Raw genomic sequence first — 15099 nt, 5'->3', positions numbered from 1 at the left:
ATCATATAAACACAATCATATTTACTGAACCATCTATAAATCATGAAGAATAGACTTATCGTCCTTTATGGTGTCGATCCAAAGAAACAAAATAAGAAAAAGAAAAGAAGAGAGGACGAAGAGATGGTAGAGGGCGACGGAGTGGGTTAGGCCAGAGAAGGCTCTGATACCATATAGATTAACATGATTGAATGCTTGATCTGCTCATTAAACATTGACCATATAAATATACAATTGGGTCCTATAACTATGGAAAGGATATATATATACAATAATATACATATACAATATGATCTATTCCATATATATGTCGACTAAGACACATCAATATGTATAAGATCCAATAGTCCTTCACTTTGACTCACATAAACATGTGATCAATGAATTAGTCATAATTTTCCAACGATTAAAATTCTCATGCATCATACAATTCAAATTATATGACTCCAAGTTTCTATCCAACTAAAACTTGGGTGATGAGAATTCCTTTTCACTTGGTTAATCATGACATTACCACAAACGATATAGTTAAGAATCAAATCTACATTTAACATTGCTAACAATAGAAATTTAACCACCAAATTTTCATAAATGTCATTGCAAGGAAATATAAAGTAAACTAACTAGATAAATCAAAAAAATTCTCTTTTATTAATAATAAACGAAAAATTTGGAACTTATCCTTACAATGCATAAAATGAAAACTATGTTTCTAGACATTTCCTAAGCTATCTATTAAATTTTCATAACTCCTAAGCAGTAGCTTCCAAAATCTGATCATCGAACCATGCGACCGAAGTCCATCTTCTCACAATCAGATACAACTCACTCTTCTCAAGCTTCCTTCTTTCTCTTAGATCCTGCAATACCATCAAAATGTGATCATCACATCATGTATTAAGAATCTATGAATAGGAACTTATTAAAATAATGGAGTTAGATAATGGATGTACCTGAAGTGGAGTCACACGGCTTGACTTTACCATCTCCAAGATATTTCAGGTAGTCTGGGAAGCTTCGCAACCAATGTCTCTTCAATTTGCAATAGAAACATATGGACTTTTTAGGGTTAGCACATGGAACAATCTCAGAACTAGCCTTTCTCTTTACCATGCAATTAAACGGTTTGACCTTGGCCGATCCCTTTCCATTGGGAAGAGAAATCTTTTCTAGACCACCATTGTCAATATCCATGGAAACTTTGGAGACAGATCCTTCAGACACTTTTGCTTCACTTGTGCTCTTAAGCATTTCTGCTTCAGCAACAATCATTATATGTGTCAGATCAATTAGGGTCACGTCGTGGTCGCTCATATAAAAGTCCTCAACGAACTGACTATATAATTCAGGAAGTGAAAGGAGAACCATATCAATGGTCTTCTCCCTTGGGAAAACGACACCCAATCTATCCAATTTGACAATGTATGATTTCATTTTCACAACATGCGCACATACAAAGTTTCCGTCTTGATGTTTACTTGCCAATAGGGCTTGGACAGTTTTGTATCTTTCAAATTGTGACATGGGGAGAGTCGATGGAGGAGGAGAGGAGGAAGAGTTGAAGAAGCATGATCTCCATTTCCACCATTGTTCAAAGATGGGAACATACTTTCACCTTGATGAGAATATGGAAGATCATTTTCAGAAGAATGAGGAGAACCCTTTCCAAAAGAATGAGGAAGACCATGTTTGTCTTGACTCGACATCTGTAAAGGGAGACAAAAAATTCAAGTTAGTTGATTTTAATCCTTAATTGTTAACCCATAAATCTAAATTAAGGCTAATATCCATATTTTCGATTCGAACTTTGAAGAAGGATGCCGTAATCAAATTCCAATCTATTATAGGTAGGTAAGGCTTTTACCAATTTCAATCTTATGAAACTCCTAGATCTTTTGGGATTCACTGAATCTAATCAATGACATGTTTAATCTCGATTATGCTCTCACTTTTGTGATTGGGATGCCGATGATCACAAACGAGATGTGAATAACCATGCAAATTAGCTTGGCGGTCTCGATGTCATTTATCATCTCGTTTTAATGTGCCGGTTAGCCACATGCGCTCCATTAATCAACGATAGTTTTCGAGACACCCATTACCACTCTTTATTAGTCCCTCATTAGTGTGACGGTTAACCACACACGCTCCACTAACGACTCATAAAGTGTAATGTGCAATTTCATGGATTATCATATAAATCCACATTTTCCTAAAGTAACCAAGAGTGAGATTTTAGAAATTAGTTTAGTTACTTTTTGTCATTATACTTTTAATGAGGTTAATTTGTCCTATCAAACCCGTTTGGCTAACGACCCTCCACCATACAAGAGAGCGATGGGTAAGAATGGATACCCAATGACAGTCATTTTACAGGCCGCTTCCTTAAACTCCCCTTATAGTATGGTTTCGTGAATGAGGCGTACTAGCGGTTCAACTGAATTTTCTTATACATATAATATATATCAAACTTTTAATTATATATACATAGTATAAGGTGTATTTTAAAACATTTTAAAATTACAAGGGTTTAATCTTTTAATAAATTAAACTTTTAATTTAATTAAATTTAAACCATTTTATGGATTTATTGATTATCCTTTAATTAATTACTTAATTAAATTAATAATAAGATCCATAAGGATGTATTTTAAACTTTCCAAAATACTAAGATTTATATTTTAATTTTAGAAAATTAAGAAATTAATTTTAATTTAAAAATAAACCAATAATGAGTTCAAGATAAGGATATCCAATAACTTAGATAATTATTTAGTTTTACTTATTTAAGACAATATTTAAGGTAATTATCCTAATCAATTCATGAGATAAGCAAAAAAAATCCGATTTTTGTGGATCTGACAGTCCAACACGTTGTGGTAAACAAACACCACGTCGCGTTAGGACGATTTCGCAGGTCAACACGTCGTGGTGGAAGAATAACATGCCGTGTTGGGGGAACAGAATGACGATTCTGTTTTGCTTCTCCTTGTTCAAGTTCAACTATTTTTTCAATTCAATAGAAAACTAAACCTACGCTCTGATACAACTGATGAGTTTTATGCAAAACATATAAATCCTATGTGTACATGCAACCCTAAAAAATTGATCTATGTTTTCTCTAATTGAACATACAACTTTGAACAACAAAATGTAAAACCCTAGAATACTAGTATATAATCGAAATACACAATAAGGGTTAGATGATTCATACCTTGATTGTTATATAGTAATAACAATGCAAATCCTTGTGTTGTTGAAGCCTTGAGAGCAAGCGTCAAAAATGTCACGCCTCTAATGGCTCACACCCAACATTAGCAAAGGAAGATGATTGAGAAGGAGGAGAGAGGATGAATTTCCAGCCTAACCCTCAAGGGAACTAGTTGGCCGAAAATCATAGGATTATTCCCTATTTATAGTGCAGTTAGGAAACCCTAATAAGCCCACATCCAAGATTATCTTAAACCGGGTAATTATCCACTTTTCTGTTTTTCTACCAAAGACTATTCTAGAAACCCTAAGGCATATGAAAACTGTCCATAGCCTATGGAGGGTTCTGGATTGCCTCTTGCTCAACTATTGAACAATTGCACTTCAGTCCCTGCACTTTTAACTAATTCTCTAAATCCCAAAATTAACTCCAATTAATTTCTGATTAAATATTAATTGAACATTACTGTTTCTAATTAATATATTATTCTCATAATATATTAACAAATTATTTATTTAAATTTATTAATCAAATAATAAATCAACCTCTTTCTCCAAAATTATCTGTTCAGTTGCTAGTTTTGAGGGCAGCCCAAAAGGACTGTGTTACCATCAATTTAAATATATACCAATTATAGTTATGAGCTTAGACACCTAATCCAACAAATATTATAATTAATTTGTTTTAATTATATATTTCGCATCAAACAAATAACCCAATTTTCCATTCTCATTATTTTCACTCACTAATCCTAAGATGATCTTACGAGACCTATCCTAAAGGATCACTGAGTAGTCAACGTCACTCTCTTCTAGAACCTGCCATGCGTTACCAATCCATGGTATCACATGTCTCAATTTCTTGGTTCCATGTTACTTTGTGTTGCGGAGGAGGCGACTACCCGACATGGACACGTGGCACCTCCACATGTTGCCATGCCATAAGGCCAGGTAATTTTTCAAAGATCTTCGAATGGCCATAACTTTTGCATACAAGCTTTGTTTTTGACGTTATTTATATTCCTGGAATCCTCTCGACGAGCTCTAGAATTTTCCTTTAGACATCAGTTGCTAATTCACACTCTATTTTAAAATCTTATTTTTATAGAGATTGGATTGTTAAAGTGTGTGCGAAAACCATCATTCCTTCATACGAAATTCGTTCTCGGCTTTCTTTATATTGACGGGTTCATATTTACGAGATCTTCAACTCTCGTTTAGATTGTTTTGGCTAACACTCAACTGATCAAAATTTCAATTTATGTGTCGCACACTGCTATACTGAAACTTCGAAAAATCATAACTTCTTCATATGAAGTTAGATTTAGGCATTATTTATTTGCACGCTCTCGTTTTTATGATTACTACGACTTTTTTTGAGATTACTTAGGCTAATAAGCAATTTATCTCCGATTCACTTTTATTACACACATAGTTGTGTCGGGTTGATCGCGAAACTTCGAAGAAACATAACTTTTTCATACGAAGTCGGATTTAAGCGCTCATTATATTTACGAGATAGTTAGTATGACAACTACATCTTTAGTTAAGATTATTTACTTTATCTTCATGTCTAGCCCCGAATTTACGGGAGTTACAAATTTCAAGTTTAGAAGATATTTTTAAATCAAATGAAATAATTTCTCTAAGTTTGTAACTTGTATAAGGTTAGAAATGGTACCCTTAATCATGTAAGTACCTTATTGGTGTCATAATGTTGTTTTAACATCCCTTTTAGCTAGTATTTATTGAGAGTTAGTCATACAATATCTTGAAATTGGTTGATCTAAAAGGGTCTTGGTAATTTAAATTTTATTTTGATGTCAGAAGAATGCATATTTAATTATTCGAGGCAAGAAAACGCTGCATCGCATCTAAGATACTTTAAATGACGATGGTAATTTGTATTAGAACTGGGATGTGTTTGTATGAAATTTCAATATTTTTTATTAGATTTACTATTTTACAAAGTTAATGTTTGGGAAAAACTGGAATAATAATAATTAAAAAAAACAGAAAAAATTTAATATGTACGGTGGCTATAGCGACCGCATGTCGTCATTAGTTGTTTCTATAAATTGATGTTATAGCAAAGACGTGTCGTCGCCATATATGGCGATATAGACCTATGGTGGCGAAATGTATAGCGATGACAAAAGGTATATATTGTGACAAGGCTGTGCGGACGACAACATATATATGGATAAGTAGCAACGAACACATATCATCACCATGGATACCTTTTTCTTATAGTACGGAGTGTAATTGTTTGGCGTCTTCCCCTGTGTATAGGAAAAAAAATTATCTTTTGTATCCGGATGAGAATTCCTTGGTATTTATCTTTTGTATCTATTATCATTAATCCTTCAAATTTTGGAAGAGCAGCCTTGGAGCCAAAGCAATCTTCTCATAATAGGAAAGTAATCAAATCGTTTTTAAGATAATTACAACACCTAAACCCACAAATCTTCGATATATGAAAATCTCTAAGTATTATAAATGCCTTATATGCCCTTATCTACACATTCGCTATTCACCGCACAATGCAAAAGTATGAAAAAATCGAGGAAATTGGGAGTGGAACGTATGGGGTTGTTTGGCGAGCATTAAATAAAAAGACTGGTGAAGTTGTTGCGGTCAAAAAATTGTACGAAAAGTATACATCAATGGAAGAATGCACAAACCTAATAGAAGTCAAGGCACTTCGCCAGATGAATCATCCGAATATCGTAAAGCTCAAAGAAATCCACAAAGAAAACGACTTCTTGTACTTGGTGTTCGAATGCATGGAATGCAGTCTCTACGATCGTATGAAAAATATGGCTGCTTTTTCTGAAAGTGAGATCAGAAACTTGTGCTTTCAACTCTTTCAAGGTCTTGCATACATGCATGGAAAAGGCTACTTTCATCGCGACCTCAAACCAGATAACCTTCTTGTTTCCAGTGATGTGATAAAGATTGCTGATCTTGGTCAAGCTCGCGAGAGCAATAGGAAACCACCATACACAGGTTATGTCACGACGCGCTGGTATCGTGCCCCTGAGGTTTTTCTCCGTTCTTCTGTACATGATCCTGCAGTTGATATGTGGGCAATGGGTGCAATCATGGCGGAGTTATATACCAATCAGCGACTGTTTAAAGGTAATAGTGGCGGAGAAGTATTTTATAAGATCTGCAGTGTGATCGGAAGTCCAACAGAAAGCAAATGGAAATTGGGACTTCAACTTGCGGTTAATATGAATTATCAGTTTCCAGACCTTCCTGGTGTGCCTCTTGCGTCCCTGTTACCATCTGCAAGCAGTGAAGCATTGTGTCTGATTGCTGCACTTCTTTCTTGGAATCCATGCTTGAGGCCCACAGCTATGGAGGCACTTAAGCATCCTTTCTTCCACAGCTGCTACCATGTTCCATCGCCAATCCATCGCAACCAAGACCTACCATGGAAGAAAGCGTTGTTGACGCAGACAAGAAGTAGGAAAAGCGCACCAATCGTTTCGGAAAAAGTGAACAAACAAAACCTGATACGTATGCTCCAAGAAAAATTCATAGTTAAAAGCGGTCGTTAAAGCGGACAAGAAGAATTTCGAAGGCAATAATGAGATTCCAAATTTATGACTAGTAGTCGAAAAATCATGAATATATTGCAAATTTAGGGTTGATTTGGTTTGGTGATAATTTGCATGTATTCTATTTGGTTTTTGGTTAATCAATAATTAATAAAGATTCTGCATGCAAAGATCAAAATTTCCCGATTAGTCGATTCAAACTCAACTTAATTGATATTTTAAAATTAATAGATTGAAATTTTTTAGTTAGATTATGTACAAATAATAAAAAACAATGAAAATATACTTAAAAATTAAACACATAAAAATTGCAATGTAATAAAAGAAAAACAAATAAATTAAGTATGTTGATTTTTTTAGTACAAATTATAAATATAACATACGGGTTAAACCGAGAACGTGAAAAAGTTAAGAATACAAGAATAATTCTACACCAATCAATATTTCTATTCTAATAAAAGTTAAGAATACAAGAATAATTCTAATATCCTTTTGTTAAGTGTCACTCTAATACAACTCCTCATTAATATTATGTCATGTGGCATGTATATATATATATATATATATATATATATATATATATATATATATATATATATATATATATATATATATATATATATATATTAGGCAACTCATTTCAAAATTCAAATTTACATTTTCTAATTATATGTTAAATTTGAAGTTATAATAACTTTAAATTTTTGATATATCTCTTAATTAATAATTTATTTAAAATGACTTATTTAAAAAAAATAATAACTGATGAATAATTATAAAAGTTTAACTAATTTTATAACCGTGGTTCCCACGGGTTATAAACTAGTGTAAGGATAAAAAAGTAATTTTACAATTTAATTTAATATGAGTAAATCATATATAATTAATGAATTCCTATAATTAATGAATGTAACTTCTAAATTCCAAAATTATAGATCATATTTATTAAATAAAGATTCTATTTTTTTAATTATCGAAAATTAATAAAAATCATTTAACTTTCTTCAAAAGAAAATAAAATTTTTTAATAAATCTAAGTAAACTACAAAAATATGCCTCTCCAAAGACTTACTACATGGTGAATAAAGTGTTGACTAATCGACACCTCTTCGATGGTGATTGTAGGAGGATTAATGTTTTTTAATTATTTCATCATACTTTCAACTTTTCCTTTTAAAAACAATTTATCACTACAAATAAAAGTAACTACATTATTAATTTTTGCATATAATTCTTCTATTTGAAACTTTAAGTCTTTTAATTTTTGATAAAAATGTAACGAAATAGCAATGTACTTTAAAAAAACCAACAAAAAACCGTCCCGGGGCGAAGACCGGGCTTATCTCCGATCCGATCGAGGTGGTGAATATCTTAGTATTGAGTTCCATGACTATCTTAAGGAATATAGAATTGTTTCACAATTGACGTCACCTAGGACACCGCAGCTTAATGGTGTGGCTGAGAGGCACAATCGAACCTTGTTGGACATGGTTCGTTCCATGATGAGTCGAGCTTCGTTACCTATCTCATTCTGGGGGTATGCCTTAAAGCCTGCTGCCCATATCCTTAATCTAGTCCCAACTAAGAAGGTTGCCAAAACACCTCACGATATGTGGACAGGGAAGGTTCCCTCGTTAGCACATATCAAGGTTGGGGATGCGATGCTTTCGTAAGACGAGAGACTCACGACAAACTTGAACCTCATAGTGAGTGTTGTATTATCATCGGCTATCCATAGAAGTCCTTTGGATATCTCTTCTATAGACCGAGTGACAATGTTGTCTTCGTTTCAAGGAGAGGGGTTTTTCACGAAAGAGAACTCATATGCCAAGAGGACAGTGGGAGGCAAATTGACCTTGAAGAGCTTCAAGAGTTAAGTGATGAAGGAACCTCAAACACTAGCACTCAACCCGAGGAGGAAACTCCTGTTGAACCAGTTGACGAATCCTTACCTCTGAGACGTTCCAGTAGAGTTAAAATGGCACATGAGTTTTATGGTTTCCATATTACTACAGATGGTGATACGTTTATCAATGATAGTACACTGGTAAATTTGGATGATCCTAATAACTACAAGGAAGCCATGGCGGGCCCCGAGTCCGCAAAATGGAAAGAGGATATGGACAACGAGATTCAGTCCATGTATGACAATCAAGTTTGGAACTTGGTTGACAATGTACCAAGTCGTAAGACGGTCGGGTACAAATGGATCTTCAAGAAGAATACCGACATGGATGTGAAAGTACACACTTATAAGGCGCGATTGGTTGTGAAGGGCTTTACTCAAACTCTCAGAGTTGACTATGACGAGACCTTATCACCAGTAGCGAAGATAAAATCTATTAGGGTTATACTAGCCATAGCTGCATTTCATGATTATGAAATATGGCAAATGGATGTCAAAACCGCTTTCCTAAATGGGAAGTTGGCTGAAGATGTTTACATGAGTCAGCCAGAGGGTTTTGTCGATGCGAAGTACCCTAACAGAGTGTGTAAGCTTGAGAAATCCATTTATGGATTGAAACAAGCATCTCGCAGATGGAATCTTTATTTCGATGAGAAAGTCAAATAATTTGGCTTTTCGAGAAGCGAGGATGAGTCATGCGTATATGTCAAATCTAGTGGGAGTATAGTTAGCTTTCTGGTATTGTATGTAGACGATATACTACTCATAGGAAACGGCATTCCAACCTTGCAGGAGGTTAAGTCTTGGCTTGGAAAGTGTTTTGCTATGAAGGACATTGGAGAAGCTACTTACATTCTAGGGATAAGGATATTGAGAAATAGGAGTAAAAGACTAATAGGACTTAGTCAAAGTACCTACTTGGACAAGGTGTTGAAACATTTCAACATGGAGAACTCTAAGAAAGGAGAATTACCTATCCTAAGCAATACCAAATTGAGTAAGACTCAAAGCCCGAGTACCGATGCTGAGATAGCAGAGATGAGCCGAGTACCATATGCTTCTGTAATTTGCTCGATCATGTATGCTATGACATGTACTCGCCCTGATGTGGCCTTTGCTTTGAGCATAGTCAGCAGATATCAAGGGAATCCTGGTAGAGCTCACTGGACTGCAGTAAAGAACATTCTTAAGTACCTCCGAAGGACAAAGGACTGGGTCTTTACCCTCAGTGGGAGTGATGACTTAAGAGTGACATGGTATAGTGACGCCAGCTTTCAGACCGACAGAGATAATTTCCGCTCTCAGTCGGGCTGGGTGTTTACCCTAAATAGAGGAGCAGTAACTTGGAAAAGTTCCAAACAGGAGACTGTAGTTGATTCAACGTGCGAATCAGAGTACATAGCAGCAAGTGAAGTGTCGAAGGAGGTGATATGGCTAAAGAACTTCATCGGAGACCTTGGAGTTATACCAGCTGTAAAGGAGCCTATGGAGATTTTCTGTGATAACGAGAGTGCGACTGCCTTAACCAAGGAACCAAGGGATCACGGCAAATCCAGGCACATTGACAGAAAATATCACTTCATAATACATCGGATAGAAGAAGGACTCCTCGTAGTAAAAAGGGTATCATCAGAGGAGAACCTAGCAGATCCCCTTACGAAGGGACTAAGTAGGGTTAAGCACTTGCAGCATGCTAGGAGTATTGGGCTGAAGGACGATATTAGTTTTAGTGATTAGATAGTTGTTTAGAAACTTGCAAAAGATAAAATGTAATTGACATTTGATGATTGAATAAAAGGAGTTTTATTTATGAGTAAAGTTACTATCTTGTGTCAATTGTTTACTATTGTTTCAATTTGCATCTTTTGACTTCCAGAATAATAAGATTATTCAAACCATCCACAGTTGATCATACTTTGGAAGTAGGCTATGAGGTTAGACTGTCATGATTTGGCTTCTAGATTGTCTAAGGTGTTTAGACATAGCAAACGTTTGCTACAACGTTCATGAGTGCTCCTGAAATAAGATTTGAGTATTGGATTAAACCCACGCTCACATGAATCACTTCATGGAATTCTATCACGAGTGATTGTGAGACGATAATATTTTATATGATCTTCAAACCAAGATATATGAGTTGTTGATTACGAGTTGGTTGTGCATTGATAGTGCGAAAACGCATCAGTAACTTGATGTTATAAAGCGTGCTATTGTGTATGATTTAATGAGTAATTAGTACAAGCATATAAGTCAAAGTTTATCTGTTCCTTTTATCCTAAGAGGAATAAAAGCGATATCTTGGGCCCCTCGATGATTTTGTTTTGACTTATGTGTCGGGCCCGGTCAGAACTCAATTGATGTGTTCAATTAAGTTCTATGTCAAACAAATCAGAAATCGGGAAACAACCTACTGGACAATAAGTATGACTATGTTCCATGTATATGTCCACATGATATCTTGAAGAACAAAGGATTATATGATCCCTTATCTAAAGGACACGTCAGAATTCGACAGCGGCTTTTGAGAGCTACGATTGCTAATCGGATTTCGAAGTTGCATTGGCAATTATAGTTATTAGACTTATCCAATTGGGAGACTGTTGGATTAGGTGTCTAAGCCGATAACTATAATTGGTATGTACTTGACCCGATCGTAGCATGGTCCATTTTGGGTTGCATTCACCAGAACAATTTGATAGGATGGATATTTGAGAAAGAGGTTATTTGTGATTTATTAATATATTATAAGTATAATATATTAATTGAGAAATCATATTATTTAATTACTATTGATCAAGAATTAATTTGGAATTAATTTAGTGATCAAAAGAGACTGATTAAATTAACGGGGACTGATTATGTAAATCAGTGATACATATGGTTTGGGCTAATGATCCATAATTGATTTGTGATGGACTAAGCTTATGAGATAGTCCATGAAGTGTTAGTCCAAATCAATTATTGGATCATAAAACTAAGTGTAAGAATTAGGGTTTACAAGTGACTCTTGGAATTCTACATCATATATGTAACCACTAAGCCCTAAAATCGGACCAAGAGTATTCTAAGAGGAGATAGCCAGTTTTTAGTGCTCCAAGCTCTCTCTCATTGTCATCCAATTGTTGGTGGTGTTTTGTGAAACATTTGAGGCATCACACTTGAGGTGCTAAGCTCTTGAAAGTCCAACTTCTACAAGCTACAACAAGAGGTAATCATCTAACTTGTTTTTTTATGATTCAAATATCAAATTTGTATACTAGTTAGGCTTCATGCTTTGGAAAAAGAATATTGCATGTATAACTAGAGAAAACTTAGATCCAAAGCATTAGGGTTGTATGTGCACCATAGGGATGTTATAGTGCTCAAAACCCAACATATAGTTCCACAATCATTAAGATGATCATAAAACATGATACTAAAGTACTCTCATTTCCATTCAGATTGGAGAAACTTTTATCTTTCTGTCTAACAGATTCTTCATATTCGCTCTGCTACTCTTTGAAACTTTTCAGAGTGTTAGAATTATGATTGATCATATAAACACAATCATATTTACTGAACCATCTATAAATCATGAAGAATAGACTTATCGTCCTTTATGGTGTCGATCCAAAGAAACAAAATAAGAAAAAGAAAAGAAGAGAGGACGAAGAGATGGTAGAGGGCGACGGAGTGGGTTAGGCCAGAGAAGGCTCTGATACCATATAGATTAACATGATTGAATGCTTGATCTGCTCATTAAACATTGACCATATAAATATACAATTGGGTCCTATAACTATGGAAAGGATATATATACAATAATATACAGATACAATATGATCTATTCCATATATATGTCGACTAAGACACATCAATATGTAGAAGATCCAATAGTCCTTCACTTTGACTCTCATAAACATGTGATCAATGAATTAGTCATAATTTTCCAACGATCAAAATTCTCATGCATCATACAATTCAAATTATATGACTCCAAGTTTCTATCCAACTGAAACTTGGGTGATGAGAATTCCTTTTCACTTGGTTAATCATGACATTACCACAAACGATATAGTTAAGAATCAAATCCACATTTAACATTGCTAACAATAGAAATTTAACCACCAAATTTTCATAAATGTCATTGCAAGGAAATATAAAGTAAACTAACTAGATAAATCAAAAAAATTCACTTTTATTAATAATAAACGAAAAATTTGGAACTTATCCTTACAATGCATAAAATGAAAACTATATTTCTAGACATTTCCTAAGCTACCTATTAAATTTTCATAACTCCTAAGCAGTAGCTTCCAAAATCTGATCATCGAACCATGCGACCGAAGTCCATCTTCTCACAATCAGATACAACTCACTCTTCTCAAGCTTCCTTCTTTCTCTTAGATCCTGCAATACCATCAAAATGTGATCATCACATCATGTATTAAGAATCTATGAATAGGAACTTATTAAAATAATGGAGTTAGATAATGGATGTACCTGAAGTGGAGTCACACGGCTTGACTTTACCATCTCTAAGATATTTCAGGTAGTCTGGGAAGCTTCGCAACCAATGTCTCTTCAATTTGCAATAGAAACATATGGTCTTTTTAGGGTTAGCACATGGAACAATCTCAGAACTAGCCTTTCTCTTTACCATGCAATTAAACGGTTTGACCTTGGCCGATCCCTTTCCATTGGGAAGAGAAATCTTTTCTAGACCACCATTGTCAATATCCATGGAAACTTTGGAGACAGATCCTTCAGACACTTTTGCTTCACTTGTGCTCTTAAGCATTTCTGCTTCAGCAACAATCATTATATGTGTCAGATCAATTAGGGTCACGTCGTGGTCGCTCATATAAAAGTCCTCAACGAACTGACTATATAATTCAGGAAGTGAAAGGAGAACCATATCAATGGTCTTCTCCCTTGGGAAAACGACACCCAATCTATCCAATTTGACAATGTATGATTTCATTTTCACAACATGCGCACATACAAAGTTTCCGTCTTGATGTTTACTTGCCAATAGGGCTTGGACAGTTTTGTATCTTTCAAATTGTGACATGGGGAGAGTCGATGGAGGAGGAGGAGGAGGAAGAGTTGAAGAAGCATGATCTCCATTTCCACCATTGTTCAAAGATGGGAACATACTTTCACCTTGATGAGAATATGGAAGATCATTTTCAGAAGAATGAGGAGAACCCTTTCCAAAAGAATGAGGAAGACCATGTTTGTCTTGACTCGACATCTGTAAAGGGAGACAAAAAATTCAAGTTAGTTGATTTTAATCCTTAATTGTTAACCCATAAATTTAAATTAAGGCTAATATCCATATTTTCGATTCGAACTTTGAAGAAGGATGCCGTAATCAAATTCCAATCTATTATAGGTAGGTAAGGCTTTTACCAATTTTAATCTTATGAAACTCCTAGATCTTTTGGGATTCACTGAATCTAATCAATGACATGTTTAATCTCGATTATGCTCTCACTTTTGTGATTGGGATGCCGATGATCACAAACGAGATGTGCATAACCATGCAAATTAGCTTGGCGGTCTCGATGTCATTTATCATCTCGTTTTAATGTGCCGGTTAGCCACATGCGCTCCATTAATCAACGATAGTTTTCGAGACACCCATTACCACTCTTTATTAGTCCCTCATTAGTGTGACGGTTAACCACACACGCTCCACTAACGACTCATAAAGTGTAATGTGCAATTTCATGGATTATCATATAAATCCACATTTTCCTAAAGTAACCAAGAGTGAGATTTTAGAAATTAGTTTAGTTACTTTTTGTCATTATACTTTTAATGAGGTTAATTTGTCCTATCAAACCCGTTTGGCTAACGACCCTCCACCATACAAGAGAGCGATGGGTAAGAATGGATACCCAATGACAGTCATTTTACAGGCCGCTTCCTTAAACTCCCCTTATAGTATGGTTTCGTGAATGAGGCGTACTAGCGGTTCAACTGAATTTTCTTATACATATAATATATATTAAACTTTTAATTATATATACATAGTATAAGGTGTATTTTAAAACATTTTAAAATTACAAGGGTTTAATCTTTTAATAAATTAAACTTTTAATTTAATTAAATTTAAACCATTTTATGGATTTATTGATTATCCTTTAATTAATTACTTAATTAAATTAATAATAAGATCCATAAGGATGTATTTTAAACTTTCCAAAATACTAAGATTTATATTTTAATTTTAGAAAATTAAGAAATTAATTTTAATTTAAAAATAAACCAATAATGAGTTCAAGATAAGGATATCCAATAACTTAGATAATTATTTAGTTTTACTTATTTAAGACAATATTTAAGGTAATTATCCTAATCAATTCATGAGATAAGCAAAAAAATCCGATTTTTGTGGATCTGATAGTCCAACACGTTGTGGTAAACAAA

General features: G+C 34.4%; 1 pseudogene; it reads left to right on the top strand.

The window, feature by feature from the left end:
• The first annotated feature begins 5753 nt into the window (after nt 1-5753).
• LOC145114046 (cyclin-dependent kinase F-4 pseudogene) lies at nt 5754-6776 on the top strand (annotated as a pseudogene).
• Nucleotides 6777-15099: the final 8323 nt, after the last annotated feature.

This window comes from Lactuca virosa, chromosome 5 (genome assembly GCF_052849685.1).
Source record: "Lactuca virosa cultivar CGN04683 chromosome 5, Lactuca_virosa_CGN04683_v6, whole genome shotgun sequence".
In the NCBI taxonomy this organism is placed as follows: domain Eukaryota; kingdom Viridiplantae; phylum Streptophyta; class Magnoliopsida; order Asterales; family Asteraceae; genus Lactuca; species Lactuca virosa.
The sequence above is the reverse complement of the archived record's forward strand: the minus strand, read 5'-3'. Positions and strand labels throughout refer to the sequence as shown.